This window comes from Pelmatolapia mariae, linkage group LG23 (genome assembly GCF_036321145.2).
Source record: "Pelmatolapia mariae isolate MD_Pm_ZW linkage group LG23, Pm_UMD_F_2, whole genome shotgun sequence".
NCBI lineage: Eukaryota > Metazoa > Chordata > Actinopteri > Cichliformes > Cichlidae > Pelmatolapia > Pelmatolapia mariae.
This window is the reverse complement of record NC_086246.1, coordinates 23652051-23667085: the sequence shown is the minus strand read 5'-3', so window position 1 is coordinate 23667085 and position 15035 is coordinate 23652051. Positions and strand designations below refer to the sequence as shown.

Below are 15035 nucleotides of genomic sequence, written 5' to 3'. Positions count from 1 at the left end.
GGACATTTGTTTTTGGTCTATATCTTTTGAGTGATTTGAGATTCTTAAAGTCCTGATGTACTAAATAAAGGACATCCTGGGCTTTCCACTGATATCTCATGTGTTTGGGTGGCCTCTTTTAGCTCCAAAGAGGAAAGGAATCACAAAAATCCTTTTGCCTTGTCTTGATTCTTCTTTGCACAGATTCAAAAAGGTGATGGAATCATTCCTCTGAGATTTTGGTCCATGTTGACATGACAGCATCACACAATTGCTGCAGATTTGTTGGATGCACATCCATGACGTGAATCTGCTGTTCCACCACATCCCAAAGGGGCTCTACTGGATAGAGATCCGGTGACTGTGGAGGCCATCTGAGTACAGTGAACTCAGTGAACTCATTGTCATGTTCAAGAAACCAGTTTGTGATGATCTTAGCTTTGTGACATGGTGTGTTATTATGCTGAAAGCAGCCATCAGAAGATGGTACACTGTGGTCATAAAGGGATGGACATGCTCTGCAACAACGCTCAGGTAGGCTGTAGAGTTTCAATGATGCTCAGGTGGCACTAAGGACCAAAAGAGTGCCAAGAAAATATTCCCCACACCGTTACACATCCAACACCACCCTGAACTGTTGATACAAGGCAGGATGGAGCCATGCTTTTATGTTGTTTACACCAAATTCTGGCTTGATCCTGAATTGTATTAGTGGAAGAAAGTGGACAGATGTAATCAAAGTATACAGAAGAGCATCTCTGAACAGGCAACATACTGAATGTTGATGCAGGTGGTCTACGGCAGCAGAAGATCATAGCAGGTGACACTGCTAAGAACAGGAAACTGAGGTTACAGCTCATCAGAAATGACCACAGCCTACCCATCTTCCGTCAAAGACAAAGTGCAGCCTGTCAATCCTCGCTTAAAGTCAATTAATTAGACTTAACCAACTAACCTAACCCCATACATGTTTTTGGACTTTAAAGAAAGGAGTTTGCATCCAGTCCAGTGGATGAATCCAACCTAGGAGCCTCTTGTGAGGTGAAAGTGCTGATGACTGCACTGCCATGGCAGCCTTCCTTGGTTATAACAAGTGTCTTGTCTTGGTTGGCATATTGATTATTGTTTAAAATTGTCTAGTTTTAGTTGAATTTTTAGTAGTTTCATTTTTGCTTTGCAAAGTCAGCTGACTTGACATCTTGATACCCAGTAAACATCTCCGTGAAAACCTCGTTGGGGTGTTTGTGTTGTAAATGCGTCCAAACTGACAGAAAGAGTGAAAGCTGAATATGAAATGTATATAACTAATTGTTGAGGTTCGTTTTAGTACTTAATATAATCATGCCACAGTCAAAACAGTGTTATTACTAACAAGTTGCCTCTAAGTCATTTTTCTGCAAGTAAATTCAACATTATTTATTTGTAATACAAAAAATGACTTAGTATTTTGTTACCAAGAAGGTTATGTTTTTAGTAGGATTTGTGTCTGTAAACACAATAACTTCAAAAGTTGTGAATGAATTCTGATAAAACTTTGTATGAGTGTAGAGTGGGGTCATGTTCACAATCCATTCAAATTTGGCTTACATCCACCAAGGTCTTCAAGGTCAACTCAATGATGTATTGGTGGAAAATGGACTAAAAGCCTTATAACTTTGAAACTATGATGTGTAGTGTCACTGTAGTCAACATATATTACTAGTTTTATTAATTAATATTCAATAATCATCAATTTGATTTGATTTTATGACTTTGCTATGCACATTAAAGTAACAAGTTACAACTGTCAAATACATAACAATTGAATACATGTACAATGTTCCATTTTTGGGAAAACAAAACCTTGTGATTAAAAGCTTTTTCCACTTCATATTTATTTAAATAAATTTTATTAAACATTGAAATGAACAGTGTCTATTGTCCAAACTGTAATAACAAGAAATGGTATTAAAAAAAGGAGAAAAATATAGATCAGCAAAAAAAAATGTATGTACTTTTTTTTTTTTAACAGCAAGCAGAAATACTGTGTGTGATTTCCATGAGGTCTTTAGGCTAAGTCTTTATCTAATTCCAGTGATCTATAGTGTAAAAAAGTATATTAGTATGGAAAAATACCAAGGCAGTGAGGAAAAAATGAAAGAAGCACAAAACATAGTGACCAAAAACCATGAAAATCATGTGGGGAAAAAAACTCCAAAGGATTTAAAAAACGGAAGCAAAATTGTTAATAATAAATAATAATAAGAGAAATTAATAGTCTTTTTGTCAGTCTCCAAATAAAAGCAACAATCTATTCAAAATACAGTAGGAAAATGGAAAAAAAAAACCCCACAATGCATCTCAAATCCAACAGAATGAAAGTGAAAGCAGGGAGTTGTTTAGTATGGAAGGTTGTTTCCAGCACTGGTAAGTTTAAGTTTGAAACTGTTAAATTACTGACCATCTTGAAACTTTGAGTTACTTCTGAGTAACTCCAAATTTCGAGATACCTAACTCAGAATTTCACAAAGTTTTCATAAGTTGTTAGTGAGTATCTCAAAACACAGAGGTATCTTGAAATTTCAAGTTATTTCAAGCTTGAAATTTTGAGATGCATAACTCAAGATGTAAAATTTTGAGATACATAAATCGAAATTTTAAGTTGATTTGAGTGAAGTTGTTAGATAAGTTTTCAGTTTGTAATTTTGATTTATTATGTCTTAATGTTAAAATAAAAATCTTGAGATTTTGATTTATTAAGACCAAATTTTGAGATACATAATTTGAATACTTTCATTATGAACCCCAAATTTCACATTAGGTATTTTAAAATGTCACGTTACTGACGGATTATTTCAAAATTTCAACTTACTCAGAAGTAACCAAGGGTTTTTAAGATATGTTATCTTGGAATTTTAAGTTGTTAGCTGAAAATTTTTAATAACATAAATCAAAATTTTGAGTTATCACCTTGAAATTTCGAGACTTTTGGATAACAAAAAATATTCACTCTTTTACTGGCAGAAGAAAGCTTAAAAAATTGGGAAAATGACACAATAATGAAGTAATTTTTAGTATAATTTTTACGTGTTTTTCTGTATTTTTAACCACACATTGAATTTATTGAATTTTACCTTTTTTACAGGAACTTACATTATATAAAAAATGATAATATATTGGCAGTAAATGATCAGTATATTTTTTGTTTTGTATTTATTTTTGGTGGATGAGTGTATACAGGATGACCTCAATGACCCACAGTACATTCATAATGTACTGTGAAACGTTTCCGTAGTCTTTAGGAAATAAAATAATAAAAAATAAAAATAAAATAATAAAAAATAAAACCAGTTCTATATCTCCCAGGATTAAAGTCAAATATGTGGAAAAAGGGATCAAATAGTTTTGCAGCCAATTCTGCCTCAGGGGTCCCTGGAGGCCCCTCAGGCCTCAATGTGGGACCCGCCGGTTCAGGCTGTGGCTCAGTGTGAGTCCCCATCCCAACCCTCACATCCAGGTTACCCCTAACTTTTTCCCCTTTCTTTTTTTCCCCTTTTGGCCATGCAGAGCTCGTGTATGTGAGGAAACGTGCATCACCTCTCCCATCTGCTGGCTGGTTGAGCTCGGCGCATGCGCAGTGCGGCTCTCCATCATTTCCAATATCCCAGTGTAGGAGAACCAGCAGAGGCAGAGAACTAATGGGTAGGCTGCTTATTCTTATTTTTCCTAAGCTTGCAGACGCACTGTTGCTCGCCCGTTTCGCTGTTTCGGCTCCGGTACGCATTCGCCGGGATGCCCGGGTAAGAACGGACAGTTTACGGTTTGATTTGACGCAGACAGAAACGTTAGTGCCTGAAAAGCGTCTCTCTCTCTCCCTCTCTCTCTCTTCTTCTTCTTCTTCGCTCTCCCCTCTGCAAACGCAACGGGCTTGCACGGCTGTTAGCTAGCATGCTAAGCTAACCCGTGCTAACTCGGCCTTACCCCTGGCCTTGCCTGCCCCCCTCCCCCTTTGGCTCGAAACCTCAACGGCCGGGCCTAGCTGCTTCTTCTCTCTCTCTTTTTTTTACTTCGACAATTTGAAGTCGGAACCCCGGGCCTGCTGGTCCCCGGCATGCACGAACCCAGCTCCGCGGTTCCAATTAAATGCTGAAACGTTATTAGCGTAGCCGAGCTCGTCCTAATTCATTTTCGTTACAACAAGCTAGCTAAGCTAACGGCAGCTAGACAGCTGACGCTTGGCAGGCTAACCCCCCAGCTAGTTCAGATGCTGTGTCCAGTGCATCAAAAAGGCAGTCAGACAGGACTGAACCCGCTTGTTGACACGGTCCCCTCTTAATGCGGAGGCCCCTCACACGATGGAGCTCGAGCTAATGGTTATTAAACCAACATTTGGCTCAGTTGATGAGCAGCCCCAGCTAATGTCCACCAGGCTAATTGGCTATTATCTAACGTTTAGGTTGTTTTGGTTGTGTACACAAGCGGTTGTCATCTTCCTCCGGCTTCGGGTGGGTAAAAAAGTCTTGTCATTCAGGCTATGTGGCTGTCAACTTTGAAGGCTGCTGCAGGACAATATGGCTAATTTATCCCCGAAGCTTTCCTTAGCCAAATCCAGCAGGCAGGAGCTACAGCAAGATTTAAGTGCTGTGCTGAGAATTAATGGGTTTAATCTAGCCAGCGGTGGATATCTTATGGGTCAGGACAGCGTGTCTAACCTTTGTGGTGTTGCAGGTTTATGCTCAGCAAATAGAAGGTGCTTTGTGCTGGTAGCTCTTCACTTTCATGAAACTGGACAGCTGTAAATATAGATGGAAATTCACTAAAAAACCTTCATATTGAACATCTTCAGCGCAGTCTCGCAGCAGTTTATGAATTAGTTGCAACCTTTAATCTATTGATTAGTGTTTCATGTACTGTACTCATGCACTGATTTGTGTCGGTGTACGGCAAATTAATGTTTTCCACTTTAAAAAGGTGAAAGGCAATAGAAAAGTCTTTAGCGGCCCCTCATTTCTGTATACTTTTCTAGGAAATGGGAAATGTGTGCAAACATAAATGAAGATACAGTATATAGAGCAAAAAATGGACCTGTACAGTTCTGCTGGGCTTGAATGTCAATATCTGGTGTGACCACCTTTACTCTTCAGCACAGTCCGAACTCTCTTAGGCAGCGTTCTTGTCATTTCTTTAAGTAGTCTTCTGGAATAGTTCTCCAGGCTTCTTGAAGGACATTCAAAGCTTTTCTTTGGATGTTGGATGCCTTTGGTTCTGTTCTTAGTTATTATGAGGTCCGGGCTCCGGGGAGGCCAATCCATGACTGACAGTGTAGCATTTTGTTTTCTTTTAGTGCACTGGCAGTGTGTTTGGGATCATTGGTGCATCAAAATCAGACTTCTCTGCATTCATACTTGTTTTACCATCAGTTTTGACAAGATTTCCCACATCAGTGGCTGAAATCTAGTCCCAAACCATGATAGAACCACTCACAGTTGTACCTCTCTTTACATACTGGCAACAATTTGAAACAAAAATGTCAAATTTGGGTTCATCACTCCGTAAGACCCGTTACAACTGATTTTCCAGGCAGCCCTTTTGTGATTTTGCATAAGAACATGACTTTAATATACTGTTCATCTGCTGTAGGCCTTCCAAGTCTTCTTGTGTCCTCTACTTGTTCAGTTTCCTCAGATTTTTTTTAAGGACATGCTGCACACCATGCTGAGATAAACCAGCTAATAGCTCTTTGGGAATCAGTTTGTTACTTTTTGAACCTGTCAGTCTGTGTTATTGTTGGCATTTTTCATAGATTCGACTAAATAAATCAGGAAAAATTATGACTGGACTGAACCCCAGTGGGGAAAAAACCAGTAAATGCCCAAAGAAAAACTTTGGGAGACCTCCAGAAAGCCTGGAGAACTATTGTTCAAGCTTTAAAAAATAGCAAAGTCTGGCTCATCTGAAGCAAAATATAAAGAAATAAGGGGTGGCTGAAGATTTTCACAATACTCAGGTATAGGTTTAGGTACTAAAAGCTACTGTACAAGTTTAGAAAAAGATCATGGCTTGGGTTCAAATACAACAGTTGCTTCCTCTTTTATAGCTTTTTTTTTTTTTTTTACTTTGCTATTGTGACATGTCACTGCTGAAGGGTCTTAATACAAACACAATGCAAACACGAAATATACCATCTATTGAAATACATTGCTTATGAAGTTGTGCGACCTGCCACAAAAAATCCCTATAATTTGTGTTCTTGTACATCAACAAATAAGTCTTTTTGTGACACTTTCATGTTTCGCTGTGGAAAAAACTCTCAAAAACTGTCTGCACCTGATAACCCTCTCAACTTTTTTTCTTAATTAAGGAAAAAAATGACAATAAGTAGTTCTTTGAATGCACAGATATCTCATCTAAATAATGGGTAAGAGCATTTCTACCTGTAATTTTCCTCTTCATGTCTATGTTTACCTGGACTCTAATTTTCAGACTTTAATGGGATTAAAAGCCCAAACAGAATAAAAATGCTCCATATAAACACCTTTGAATGCATCTGACGTAGGCTCACTTTGTTGTAATTAGGGTACTTTTTCCAGTACCGATACACAGGCACCAACTTTCTGCTAATACCATGTACTAAACCAGTACTTTTGTTAATGAAACTGTCGTTCTTACTGTGAGGAACATTTGGGAAACTGTTATGTAGATATCCAACAAATTTTTCTGGCACAACTTCACCTAATTCCAAGGTGCACGAAGAAGACAAAGATCTGATGACATGAAGACTCCAGCGACACATAAAGTATTAGGGAACAACTTTATTGGTTTTATTTGAGATTTTATTGTATTTTCAAAGATTATGTAATTGCCATAGCCCCACGTTTGGGGCTATGGCAATGTATTTGCGTTTTTTACATCAGACTATTCCTAAATTAAAGACGTCTAAAAACAGTGGTATAATCTTTTTCATGCATTGACCTCATAAACTTGGTAAATTTTTTGCTGCGTTCTATCAGCTTGTGTCCTGCATCATAAATGCTTGTGGAGGTATGTTTCTCCAAGCTGGTGCTCTGTAATGACCTTATCTTTAAGAGTAAAAAGTGAAATAAAAAGTAGAAACAAATGTACTTAAAACCATAAATATTCAATTCAGGGAGAGATTTGTGACCTTCACGTCATAGTATTCTTGAAAATGTGCTCTATGCCTTTATCTAAATGTGTATGGAGGTATGTTTCTCCACAACTAATAAATGGCATTGTTATTCCTAGCTGAACTGGTCCTTTTAACTTAGTTAATTATATACAGACTATGAGAGTTAAGAGCAACCCCATAATAGGAACATCTGTCATGAAAAGAACATAAAATTTCCAAATTTAGAGTTTAAAAAGAATTATTTTCAAAATACATTTAAAACAGAGAATGATAATTCAGACATACATGCAATATTCATAATTCTAACAGTTAAAAACAACACAATAATGAGGCACAACAATAAAAAGACCATTTTAATCCAATTTCAGACAGTTCATTAAATCACATGCCAAAAAGGCTGAAATAAAAGACAAGATATATATTTGTTGTGTGTGTGTGACATCACACAACGTTTTGTTCAGATTTGCCCACCTGTTAAGATGGAGATGGGATAAATGCAGACATATGCTATGGTCATTAGTGCAAGATAGTCAAAATGTGCAAAATAATTATATATAAATGTAGTAGAGGCCACTTTGTGCTCCTATTTAGAGTCAGCACTGCATGTATCTCTGTATGCAAGTATTTCTGCTAGAAAGAGAGAGGATGGCTGCAATTTTAAGAAATCTGCCAAATTTATACTAAACAAGCTGTTCATCTGCATAAAGGCAGCTTTTTTAAGTATGTTTTGCCACTTTAAAAAAAACAAAACAATTTTTCAAGCTGTACTGGTCCTCTTCAACGAGTTTATTATATACCAATTCTGTGAGTTAAGAGTAACCCAATAATGGAAATAGCTGTTCTGAAAAGACTAAGAATTTCCAAATGCAGTGTTGTTGTTGTTTCATTTTTAAAATTATTGCTAAATAGGTGGATAACAAAGAAAATGCTGTTGTTAAAGTCACGTATGCAGAAAGTATTCATGACTATTCAAGTTTGTCAGATACTGCATAGAGAAGACCTTTGGAAGGGTGTTTCTCCTCTTACAAAAAAAGGGTTTCTGTAATTATTAATAAACTCTTTAGTGATTAAAATCAATGGTGGGCACATTGGTGCCAAAAGACCATTCATATCTAAATTTAGAGATTTTTATTCAAACATCTGCCAAAAATATGAAATTAAACAAAAAAGCTGTCGAGAAAGACGAGTGGATGACGTATTTGTGACTTTTACAAAGAAAGCAGTGTAAAAGATGCTTTTCACGTTTTTAAATTTGCTGTTCTGGTAGCTTGATAAAGACTCTTGTGGGCTTTTTACCGCCAGGATTTATTTATTTTTATTTTTATTTTTATTTTTTTGTTAAATTGTGAATAACGCAAAAATCCTGCTGATGTCTATTCTGGGAAAAAGAAAAATTGTTCATTTCACCTGGGGTCATGCTTTCAGTCGTGACACTGCCACTGCTCTTCCATAGATTCCCATTTTAAAATTAAAAGCCAGCATCATATAAAAAGCAGACTCTGGCATCTTTATTCCCTCACCACTCAACCAGTTACAGCAGGATGCTGGAGGTCTCTTTGTGTTCAAAGGGAGTTCTTCCTCCCTACTGTTGCCCAGTTCTTGCTCATAGGGATCATCTGATTGTTGGGGTTCTCCCTCTAATACTGAAGGGTCTTTACCTTACAATACAAGGAGGCTTATTGTGAATTTTCAGTCTACTTTTAGCCTCAAATACAGATGAGGGGTTCATGCTGTGGAGCTCCAAACCTCCAGCGTTGCCTTCCCGCTGTGTTTTCCATGCCAGTTTCTCTCAGCAGCCTCGTGTGCTTCCTGTAATGAGAAAATGCTCACTCACTTGTTAATGGGGTTTGACTTTATCTAGTGTTTTTTTTTTTTTCTTACAGTTGAACTGATTGGTTGAAATCAACCTGTGCAGACACACATTTTACTTTGCCATTGGTTATGTCAGACCCTGTGTAATACCAGTAAGACTAACAGATTATCTATTTTAATGCTTCTGCTGGACTGTGACTGTGCTCCCTTGATTTTTACAGTTCCCAAAACAACTACTCCTCCACTGTTATCTCTTCTAATTGGCTTTATTAGTTTGTCACTCTGCAAAGACCTTAAGTCTTCCAGTGGGTTATGTGCTCCATTCAAACTTACCAGAGTCCAAATGCTGGCAAACTGGCGTTGCGTGCTCCTAAAGTCGTTTGGAGCTCATGTTCTGACCTGAATTGTGAGTTGGCGAGTAAAGGTTGTCGGCTCATAGATAAAGAGGTTTTCCTCTTTCTCCTTTTCTTGTCCCGATGACTTAAGATCGGTCAGAGACAGATTGTCGTTAGAGTTGAGTGAAAGTCCAGCTCAGGCATGAACCAAAGCAAAGAAATCTACTTCTTGACCTAATAATGAAATGCACACAGGCCACTTTGTCTGATCATATTCTTTAATATTTGGACACTGAGGGAGAACGTTTTCATTTACATAAGCTGCCATCTTTAATGGACCACAAATTTAGTTACTCGAAGATCTTTGGCTGTGTTTCTGCTCGTCTTTTTTCTCTTTAATGTGATTTCTTATCTAAAACAGTTTGTAATTTTTTTTACTCATTTCCTATTGAGGGTGCATTTCTTCCTTTTGTACCACATTAACTTTTCCCTCTCTTGTTCCCTACTGTTTTGGTGACGTGTGCAGCTGGATTCACTCCAAACTGTAAAATTCCCATCACATTCAAGTGCATGCACTTTTGGATGTGTGAGATTGACCTTTCTGGGTTTTTCTTTTTTTTTTTTTTTTTTCTTTCTGGGTTTTTCCATACAAATCTGAGTTGGCATATTTAAAAAGGGGTTGCAACATTTACCTTCATTTTGTGAATACTTTCAGTTACAGGTCCTCAGAGTAGATGATGTACGGCTAGATACTTTCATAGCTAAGTAAACACTTATGATAACTGTTTAATAATTCAGTGTTGAAACGGGAGCGTAACAAACCTCAGAATTATTAACAAAATGTCACTTAGTGTTGTGGACGGTTTCTGCTGTCTGCAGCATCGTAGATGGTCATCTACAGTCATCGTTTCGGCACTGCTGGTATCTGCTACTGTTGCCAATCATAATTTTTAGCATTGATGTGTTTTTATTTTGTTTTTCTTTTCTTTTAAATTTCTGTTTTGTAATTTTAAAAAAAATCTAACACCTTTAGCCAGGAAAAACCCTGATAGCTCAGTAAAATAAATGACCATATGGCCAAAAAAATACCTTTAAGAGCTAGAAACAAATTTGAAGTCAAAATAAATACAATGAAGTTAAATTATTATAGATTTCAATGAAAACTTTGAGTAATAACAGAGAAAAAGTTCATGGAAAATAAAACAGAATACAATTAACCTACTAAATGCACTAGTGGAAAGTGCGGTGCAAGAAAGCATGAAGTTGTGAAAAATGCCTTTCATACAGAACCTAATTTTAGCAAATATTCACTTCTGAAAATCTGGATGACGATACTTTAAAGAAAAAAAGTAAAAAAATTCTTTTCATCCGCTGTTCAAGTTTTTGCTTGAGGTCTAACTTTATGCACTATAAGTTGAGAGATTTCCTCTCATATTTCTCTTCTATGGTTTAAGGAGACAAAGTAGGAAAACGAATTTCAAATACGTATCTCTGTCTTTTTTTTCCATCCACAGTTGGTGTATTTTATACAACTGCATTGGTTTGACTGCCAGTGTTTGATCTCAGACAGTCCAGCTTGTAGTAGTTTTATCCACCTCCTCCTGCATCTCTATGTAGCTGGCAGAGCAGTAGGTGGCAGGGTGCACCTTCACTGTTCCCCAAATTCACATCAGGAGTTAGAGACAGGTAGAGGTAGCTTTAGTAGGTGTGCTTTATTGAAGGCTGGGAGCCTTTATGCATCTTCCTCATTGTTCTCTTCATGACCGCCACTGCTATAAACAGCTGGCAGGAGAAAATGCAAACAGCCCGAGATGATGAATCATACTTCTTGTATCTTCCACGTGGTATCTCCAGCTGCTGCAGCCATGATGTGCAGTTATGTTTCGGGAACTCAGCTCTGCTGTCACCTATGACTAAGAAAACACACTTTCAGCATGTTCAAGCAGCAAAGGAAACACACAAAAATGGGTTTCATTTCCTTTTCCCACTGTTTTTTGTACTTTAGGTTTAAGGAAATCCTCTGTAAAAAGACACGTTTTTCTTAATCCTCCTGGTTGGGAGTCCTTGCTGACAGCGAGGACATTACTTGACCACTTGGAAGACGTCGAACTTGTAGATTTTAACCTAGGTGGATAGAAATTCACCATTCCTGTGATATCTGCGGTGAAGTCGTAGCCCTCAAGCTTTACAGTCTACCAGGACACAGAATTTGTTTGGGACAGATTCTGAAAATTAAGCGATCGAAAAAACTAGCATATGCTGTATTCACATGTACCCTGTTTTTTGTAGTGCAGATGTGTACTGATACTACTGGTATGTCCATTAGCATGGCTGCTAATGACAACAACTTTCATGTAGAAAGTTGTAGTTTGGACAGCATGTAAATAGTTTATTGATATCGGTTAGAGAAAGATTTTTTTTTTTTTTGTTCGTCCATGATTGCCAAGACTTGAGAGAACATTTTTCGAAAGTCAAATGTGGTTGTCCATAATAATTATATGTGTGGTTTGAGAGAAACTGATAAAATTCTGTTTACTTTTGATTTTTTTTTTCCCCTTAAATTTTGTATTTGTGCAGGGTTCAACATAAACAGTGGCCGAATCTTTGGAGCCAGTAATCATTAGTTTTTAATGATTAGTTTTTATTACCGTCAGTATTTTCACAATGAAATGCCAATGGAAATCAAACCACCCATATGGATTGTTTAAATATAACAAAAAACTGTTTTGTTTTTTTGTTGTTGTTGTTTTTTAACTGCTTCCATCTACTTTTTACACGGCAGCGGCTTAGTAATTTAAGTAGAGGCTAAAATGGAAACTGTCTGCTTGCAGATAAACTGATCTTTGTCCATCCAACGGCTGGAGCCATGGACTGGTCGCCAATCTGGCGCAGACTTAAAACACTCAAACCAGAGACAACCATTCACAGTCACACTTATGGGCAATTTAGAATCATCAATTAACCTAACCCCTATAACGGCATGCCTTTGGACTGTGGGAGGAAGCTGGAGTACCCAGAGAGTACCCACGCAAACACGGGGAGAACATGTGAACTCCACACAGAAAGGCCCCAGGCACGTGGTAGAATCGAACTCAGGACCTTCCTGGTGTGAAGCAACACTGCTAAACACTGTTGCTACCTGATAGAGCTCTAAATCTGTAAAAAATTTCTTGTAAACTTGATGCAGGCTAACAGCTGCCTCTCTTTTAGAGCCTGTGATGTATGATTTTCAAGACTGGTACAAATATTTAAAAATTTAATCGACCAATATTTTTTTGCTCAGTTAGATGAAGACAAAACAGATTCCCCTAACGTTTGTTATGTATATTTATTTTTAACTCCTTTACATGCATTTTACTTTACGTACTAACTGCACTGGAAGTATCAGTCTGCTAATAAATGACATGTTATTTTTATGCTAACAGTATGTAAAGTAATTTTAATTGGCTTTATTTTGGGGGAATTTAAAGTGATCGACCTGCCCCAGTGGGGGGAAAACTGTTAACACTGTTATTGTTATGTAAGCTTTTGTAATTCATGTGGTATGACTGCAGCATGCCTTAGAGATGATCCTAAAAAACTGATCCATGAAGCTAGTTCGTGCATAAGAAGAAGTTCTAAAGAAGGGTAAACCAAAAATAGGAAAAAGGAGTAGGATTGCGTTAAGTGAATAAGATTAACTGCTGATCAAAATAATCATGCTTATGAATTTTTGTGTTGTAGAGTAGCTCTTGGTGGTTGGTAATTTAAAAAAAAAAATCACAAGTGTTTGATTGAGGTCAGGCCCATGATTTTACGAGTCTGTATCTTTCCAATTTGATGGAATAACACAAGAGAGCATGCCTCAAAAAAACAGCATTTATAAAAGCCAAAGATGTCTTCAAATAGCAACGCTGCACTGGGCTCCTACAGGGAAGTATAATTCATTTTTCCCTCCAGTGTGAACCCAACGGTAGAAACAATGTCTTCTCCAGACTTAGACTTATGTTAAATTAGATTTTAACTGTGCAGCAGAGGTTTCTCCTTTTGCTGTTGTGTCTTTCCAGATAAACTGCGTACGTTTAACTGCCACCTCTTTCTTTTCTTTTTTCTTTCTTTCTTTTTTTTTTTTTTTTTTACCGTTCTTCCTCTGTGGTGGTGTCACTGAGTTTGGTCTCAGTTATGAGTCAGCAGCACCAGCGGCTGAGAGGAAGCTTTGCATGGAGCTCCATCACTCACAGGCTCTATTCAGCCTGATTACCAGCTTTGACGGGCTTCTCCTACTGTCTGATAGGGAGACGGGGGGAAGCTGACAAAACTGCTGCAGTTTTGTTTTTTTTGTTTTCTTTATATAGACTTGAATGTTGAGGCAAGATTAAAGACCTGTTGTTATGAAAGCGGTGAGGATAAATTAAAGCATTTTCAACAATCAATTGCTGTGTAAACCTTCGTCTAATATTTAAGCGATTAAGCTACAGACTCCTAGTAAGGATACTAAAGCAAACAAAGTTTGTAAATCTAGTCGACTGCTACGACTGAACTGGTGTACCACATTGGTATTGGTTCTGGTACCAAACTTATTAGACAGCTGATGATGATTTTCTTGCAGTGAGATGTTACTACTTCTAGTAGCCAGGCTTTCTTTGCATTAGCTTGCTTGACAAAACGTAAAACCCCAGTAAGAGTTAATGTGTATCACAATGCTGGTTATCACCTTTCTTTGTTAAGACCTTGATTATACTTTGCTACAGACATGGACCATTGGAGACTTGACGGCTGAGCTATCATTTCTGTTCCATTTCTTAGAAGGTCGCAGAATAACTCAAGTTTTCTGGCTCAAGTTTCTGAGCTGCAAAGAGGAGTTCATCTTGTCAAGAACAGTTTGTGTATTCATGAATTAATATTTTTGTCTCCCTCTTGATGAAGTCGTTGATTTGTAATCTGTACATTAAAGCTTTGAAACTTTAAACTTGCTTTAAACATTAAAATCTAGTCTTTTGCTTGCGGTCTGCCTCCGTCTCATAGCCTGAAGACCCAAAATTAACTACATTCTGGTCTACGTCATGTTTGCAGACTGTTCGTGGACTTTGCTTGTATTAAAAGCACACTTCTTGTCATTCTGCATTTTTATTGGTCCACTATATGTATGTCACATTACAGCAAGCACCAAGGCTCCCCCGGCGGGCATGCTTGCGCTGTTCTTTGACGGGTAACTGTTCTTGCATGGCGCAGTGGTGCTGTTGTCGTGTTGAAGGTGAAAGACCTTTAATAAAGTAAGGCACCTTGGTTTTACTATTACTTTTACTCAATATCCTACTCATAGACCAAGAACTCTTTATAATCTGTGGTCAACTATAATTCCCGGACTCTTAGTAGTACATTTACAATTGCTTTGGTCTCTGAATGATAGCAATAGTCTTCATTAATCGTCATCGATCAATCACCAATAGATCGTGGTGGTAGTGTTAAGACTGTCCTGCAAACTGGAACCAAGAACATTTGCCTTCAAAGTAAAGGTTGGACCTTTTGAAATGTGTTAAAGCATATATTTTCCTTAGAAGGTGAAATGCATTTTTGCAGGTTTCACTAACACTCAGTGGTTTGTTAGCAAATGTTTCTAGACAAATTGTCATCGTCCATGTAAAACACAAACAACCATGGCAGTCTGTTAGCATTCCTTGGGAAATTCTTTTATCACACTCTAATTGTGCTAATTTTGACCATAATTTACAAGGTCAAATTAGTGTTTTACTCAGTATGGCTTGAAATTAGTGTCTGAGCACATAAACTGATCAGGAAAATGT

General features: G+C 37.5%; 1 protein-coding gene across 3 annotated transcripts in view; it reads left to right on the top strand.

Annotated features, from left to right (window-relative positions):
- Positions 1-3603: 3603 nt before the first annotated feature.
- LOC134619965 (methyl-CpG-binding domain protein 5-like) overlaps positions 3604-15035 on the top strand; it is a 47809-nt gene continuing 36377 nt past the window's right edge. For 2 of the 3 annotated variants that reach the window (XM_063465792.1, XM_063465790.1), the window contains exon 1: positions 3604-3660. The gene's annotated coding sequence lies outside the window, so the exon portion shown is untranslated. Of the gene's footprint in view, positions 3759-15035 lie in introns of all 3 variants that reach the window. The other variant, XM_063465791.1, reaches the window with a different exon arrangement.